The following is a 6,665-nucleotide window of genomic DNA, read 5'->3' on the forward strand; positions in this document are numbered from 1 at the left end:
CAGACCCCCTTTAGTGACTGTGAAACAGAAGGCATAAATGAATGCAGAGCCAAGTAATTTTTTATTTTTGCTTGAAAGTACCCACTCAAGGAGGAGATTTATACGTTTACATTGAAAAATAAAGTTAATTTACAAATGAAATACGAGTTACAAATTAGACACTGACAAATTTCTGCTTTCATTTGTGAAATGGGTTTCACAAGTTGCAAATACTTGACTGTTTAGTGTCAGTCCATTTGTCTTGGAATAAAAAAATAAATAAAGACTCCAAGAAGATAGTCTCAGTTGTCACTTTATTGTCACCTTATCTTCTTTATAAAGGGTTAACATGACAGCATTAAAAAACAGACCCAGAGTTAAACCGTCACATGTGTTTAACAGAAGACACAAGTTACTGATCCATCAGGTATTAACGGTTTAGTCTCATTCAGGGAGGTAATGTACAGACCTTCTTGATAGTGAACTGGATTATCATTGTTATCACAAGCGATTACAATTCTCAGGTTGGGACGAGAGCCTTTGCAGCCACAGTTGGGAGGCCTCATGTTGTCCTTGCATTTGCAATTAACAACTCTAAACGAGTTAAGGCTGATTCTCAGATTTCTATCATTTGGATATGGCTCTCCTTCCTTCTCACAGACCTTTTTAACTACGCCATAACTCGCACTGATGAAGGTGTTCTCCTTCTTACAAAAAGCCCTATTGTTCTGATGGATTTTTCTCTCCTTTATCACAGCGTCACAGTGTTTAGGATCCATGCCCTTGTTGATATGCTGTCTCTTAAACTTGTCAGCTGGAGTTTCCCCGTCCACAGAGATCACGACAGCAGAGATCAGCAGAACACAGGCAAAGACAGAGATCTTCATGTTGATCTGGAGAAGACAGAGTTATAAAAGCTGTTAGAGAACTTAGTCGGAGATACTCTCTTTAACATGAAATCCCCGTCACTAAACCCCCAGACTTCATGTAAATAATCAGGACTTTTAGCGTGTCTAGAGCCAGCATAGATAAATTGTCTAAAAAAAACAAACAAATAGTTTTAAATGTGACGTTAAAAGTGACAAAATAAATTCAAAAACAAATCGTCAAAAAAAAAAAAATTTGAGAAAGTGATAAAATACTGAAAGTTGGAGAGTCTGAGTCTTACCGCAGAGTTGAAGAAGAAAGTTTCAGGTACAAAAGTCCAAAAATGTAGAAAGGTAAAAATCTAAAATGCAAAAAGTCTGAAGATGAAGAGCAGAACTCTAACATCCTCCAACAGACAGAAGGAGGGAAGTGGTTGGAGGATCTGTGGACACAAAGAGTAAGTTAATGTTTTTCTGTTTCAGGACTTCCAGAATCTGTGATGTCTGAGGCTACATTTACATTGCTACGTTTGGGTTTAAAAAGGAATATCCTTTGCTAGGTCTCCCCCTCTCACAGACAGACAGCTCATGGATCCATCTTGGTTAGTTTGTAATGTCACGGAGCGGTTAAGAGTCTGACCCAAAAGCACAACAGGTGAGGACAAGCCAGCAGTTGGTATGAAGGAGTTCAATAAAGAACACAAAGAGAACTAACGTACATGTAAGCTGATGACCGTCCAATCACAGGGAAGATACCAGGACCACAGGAACAGCTGGCACAGGGACAGACTTCTTGACAAAAGTATGACAACAAACTAACAACAGAAGCAGAAAGCAGAGACTAAATCCATGAGGTAACGAGGGGAGAAACGAGGGACAGGTGACATGAGGGCTGATCAACAGGTGAGACACATCAGGGCCGAGCAGCCAATCACAGAGGAGGGAAAACACACAAGGCAGGAAGTAGAACAAGACATGACACAAGAACAACAGACACTACAAAGTAAAAGAGGAAACTGAAGCATGAAACATACACAAGGATAGAAGACTAGACAGAGAACACAGAGAACTGGTAACACACAACCATGAACAAGCAGGAGACATTAAAATCATCATAACATCAAACATGTAGAGATCAGAGCTGAAGGTGAACAGATTATTTTAGTTAGTGCTCCACTTGTGTTCAGTGTGTTCTTGTTTCTGACAGAAACTAAACTGTGGAAGAGAGTCAGGGCGCCATCTGGTGGAACAATCCTCAACTCATCCTCACACACACATTTATATATCTCTTCATTGGTCCCTTTTTCAATGAGAAGTGTGTGTGTGTGTGTGTCTGTGTGTGTGTTTGTCTGTGTGTGTCTGTGGTGTATCTGTTTTTGTGTGTGTGTGTGTGTGAATACGACTCAGATCAAGAAAAACATAATTATTGATAGGTTGGATATTTCAGTGTTCAAAGGTATTTCATCTATTCTCCATATAAAGTTTTGGGGTAAAACATTCCCACAGATAGAAATAGATTGGAATGTTTTAAGTATTTTCCATATCAGGGTAGTTTGAAGGTAAAACTGTTCCACAGAAATAGATCGATGGGAATGTGTAAATTCCAGAGACTATAAAGGAGGAGTTATTTAGATATTTACGGTGTTTAACAATAAAAACTACAACTCCCATAATTCCTCACAACTTCCCAACATCAGAAGTCTGAGTTACCATCCAGTGTTTAGGTTGAGACACCCCTAGTGGCAGAAAGTTACATATTGTATATTTAATGTCAGCAGTTTTCAGGCTTCTTGTCTTCAGAGAATCAGATGGTTTCTTACAGTGAAAACTAAAAAAGTTGTTGTTATTGTTATTCTATTGATTTGTAGTTTTACCCACATCTACTTTATGAATGAGTCAACGTGACGACATTTAAACCAGACCCAGAGTTAAACTGTCACATGTGTTTTATTCAACAGGAGACACAAGTTACTCATCAGGTAGTAACAGATTACTCTGGTTCATCAGGTAGTAACAGATTACTCTGGTTCATCAGGTAGAAACAGATTACTCTGATTCATCAGGTAGTAACAGATTACTCTGATACATCAGGTAGTAAGAGATTACTCTGATTCATCAGGTAGTAACAGATTATTCTGATACATCAGGTAGTAACAGATTACTCTTATTCATCAGGTAGTAACAGATTACTCTGATTCATCAGGTAGTAACTGATTACTCTGACTCATCAGGTAGTAATAGATTACTCTGACTCATCAGGTAGTAATAGATTACTCTGACTCATCAGGTAGTAACAGATTACTCTGACTCATCAGGTAGTAATAGATTACTCTGATTCATCAGGTAGTAACAGATTACTCTACAAAGTGATGAGGATTGTGGTAGTTGTCACAAAGGACTTGAATTGGCCCAAATTGACGCACACCAGCATAAGTACACAGAGGCAAGGGTTGGTCACTGGTGCAGACAACAAGATTGAAATAGCCTCTTCCTCTATTGGTCCTACAGGCGGTTCTGACGTCATCAAGCGTCCCTATGATGAAGGTATTGATGTGCTTACAGTTGTTGTTGTGTCTGTTAATTCTGCGATACATCACATTGGTACATGAGCCAGGAGTCATCCTAGGGTTGATATGCTTATATTCAAACGAGTTTGCATTCACAAACTGAGCATCTGCAGGTTCTGGTCCCAGGACCATGAGAGCAGCAGAGAGCAGCAGAACACCAGCAAAGATAGAGATCTTCATGTTGATCTGGAGAACACAGAGTTATAAAAGCTGTTAGAAACTTTACTCTGACATATCTACCATCTCTTTATATTATCATATAAAAGCTGTTAGAGACTTTACTCTGACATATCTAACATCTCTTTATATTATCATATAAAAGCTGTTAGAGACTTTACTCTGACATATCTAACATCTCTTTATATTATCATATAAAAGCTGTTAGAGACTTTACTCTGACATTTCTAACATCTCTTTATATTATCATATAAAAGCTGTTAGAGACTTTACTCTGACATATCTACCATCTCTTTATATTATCATATAAAAGCTGTTAGAGACTTTACTCTGACATATCTAACATCTCTTTATATTATCATATAAAAGCTGTTAGAGACTTTACTCTGACATTTCTAACATCTCTTTATATTATCATATAAAAGCTGTTAGAGACTTTACTCTGACATATCTAACATCTCTTTATATTATCATATAAAAGCTGTTAGAGACTTTACTCTGACATATCTAACATCTCTTTATATTATCATATAAAAGCTGTTAGAGACTTTACTCTGACATATCTAACATCTCTTTATATTATCATATAAAAGCTGTTAGAGACTTTACTCTGACATATCTACCATCTCTTTATATTATCATATAAAAGCTGTTAGAGACTTTACTCTGACACATCTAACATCTCTTTATATTATCATATAAAAGCTGTTAGAGACTTTACTCTGACATATCTAACATCTCTTTATATCATCATATAAAAGCTGTTAGAGACTTTACTCTGACATATCTAACATCTCTTTATATTATCATATAAAAGCTGTTAGAGACTTTACTCTGACATATCTAACATCTCTTTATATCATCATATAAAAGCTGTTAGAGACATCTCCTCCTCCTGCGCTCCATAGCGGACAATGTGACGGCGAGACAGCGCTGATTAAATAGTAAGAACGAGTTTTGATTTAAGATTTGAGTTGGAGGTGTTTATGGAACAATTGTCACTCTGTACAAGCGCAAATATTACTGCTGGATTTAATCTTCATGGTAACGTGGATGATATATGAGTGAAAGAATGTGTGTGAGGCATCAATACTAGAAAATATTATGAGTAATCTTATTCCCACATGTACTTTCTGCAGTCTGACTTCTGTTCACCACCTCACCATCTGCGTCGCCAATTCCTATTTTGTCTCCAAAATGTGCGTATGAATGGGTCAGAGTTTGTGTGGAGGACCGCACATTCTCCTGTCAAGTTAGTTTTTTATAAATCACAAACTTTGCGTGGGAAGTGGCGTATTCACATTTTCAGCCCTGTTTTGTGCTTACGCCTCATTTATAAATGAGACCCCTGCCCAGCCAGCAATGACATGTGGGGCCCAGATGGGTTAAGTAGGGGTTCCATGGTATCTGTGTGGGCATGGGCTTTGGCTGGGTGAAATCAGCGGGTCCCATGTAGGTTTTGTAGTATGAGTCCCACATAGGAAGCCCATATGAGCTGATTACATGGGCCCCATAAGGGACAGGCTTGGGCCAATTGGGCATGGGTTTGAACTGAGAACACATATATGGGTCCTGCATAGCATATTTATGGGCCAAGTGGGCATGGGTTTGATCTGGGAACGCATATATGGGTCCTGCATGGCATTTTTATGGTCCAAGTGGGCATGGGTTTGAACTGGGAATGCATATATGGGTCCTGCATAGCATATTTATGGGCCAAGTGGGCATGGGTTTGATCTGGGAACGCATATATGGGTCCTGCATGGCATATTTATGGGCCAAGTGGGCATGGGTTTGAACTGGGAACGCATATATGGGTCCTGCATAGAATTTTTATGGGCCGAGTGGGCATGGGTTTGATCTGGGAACGCATATATGGGTCTTGCATAGAATGTTTATTGGCCAGGTGGGCATGGGTTTGAACTGGGAACGCAAATATGGGTCCTGCATAGCATATTTATGGGCCAAGTGGGCATGGGTTTGAACTGGGAACGCATATATGGGTCCTGTATAGAATGTTTATGGGCCAAGTGGTCATGGGTTTGATCTGGGAACGCATATATGGGTCCTGCATGGCATATTTATGGGCCAAGTGGGCATGGGTTTGAACTGGGAACGCATATATGGGTCCTGCATGGCATGTTTATGGGCCAAGTGGGCATGGGTTTGATCTGGGAACGCATATATGGGTCCTGCATAGCATATTTATGGGCCAAGTGGGCATGGGTTTGATCTGGGAACGCATATATGGGTCCTGCATGGCATTTTTATGGGCCAAGTGGGCATGGGTTTGAACTGGGAACGCATATATGGGTCCTTCATGGCATTTTTATGGTCCAAGCGGGCATGGGTTTGAACTGGGAACGCATATATGGGTCCTGCATAGCATATTTATGGGCCAAGTGGGCATGGGTTTGAACTGGGAACGCATATATGGGTCCTGCATGGCATTTTTATGGGCCAAGTGGGCATGGGTTTGAACTGGGAACGCATATATGGGTCCTGCATGGCATTTTTATGGGCCAAGCGGGCATGGGTTTGAACTGGGAACGCATATATGGGTCCTGCATAGCATATTTATGGGCCAAGCGGGCATGGGTTTGATCTGGGAACGCATATATGGGTCCTGCATAGCATATTTATGGGCCAAGTGGGCATGGGTTTGATCTGGGAACGCATATATGGGTCCTGCATGGCATTTTATGGGCCAAGTGGGCGCATGGGTTTGAACTGGGAACGCATATATGGGTCCTGCATGGCATTTTTATGGTCCAAGCGGGCATGGGTTTGAACTGGGAACGCATATATGGGTCCTGCATAGCATATTTATGGGCCAAGCGGGCATGGGTTTGATCTGGGAACGCATATATGGGTCCTGCATAGCATATTTATGGGCCAAGTGGGCATGGGTTTGAACTGGGAACGCATATATGGGTCCTGCATGGCATATTCATGGGCCAAGTGGGCATGGGTTTGATCTGGGAACGCATATATGGGTCCTGCATAGAATTTTTATGGGCCGAGTGGGCATGGGTTTGATCTGGGAACACATATATGGGTCCTGCATAGAATTTTT

General features: G+C 40.4%; 1 long non-coding RNA gene across 1 annotated transcript; it reads right to left on the reverse strand.

The window, feature by feature from the left end:
- Positions 1-276: 276 nt before the first annotated feature.
- Positions 277-1,697, reverse strand: LOC120562771. Its single transcript, XR_005639827.1, has 3 exons — positions 1,565-1,697; positions 1,148-1,288; positions 277-872 (listed from the first exon to the last, which is right to left on the reverse strand). It is a non-coding gene; the product is annotated as an uncharacterized LOC120562771 (long non-coding RNA).
- Positions 1,698-6,665: the final 4,968 nt, after the last annotated feature.

This window comes from Perca fluviatilis, chromosome 7, assembly GCF_010015445.1.
Source record: "Perca fluviatilis chromosome 7, GENO_Pfluv_1.0, whole genome shotgun sequence".
Classification (NCBI taxonomy): Eukaryota; Metazoa; Chordata; class Actinopteri; order Perciformes; family Percidae; genus Perca; species Perca fluviatilis.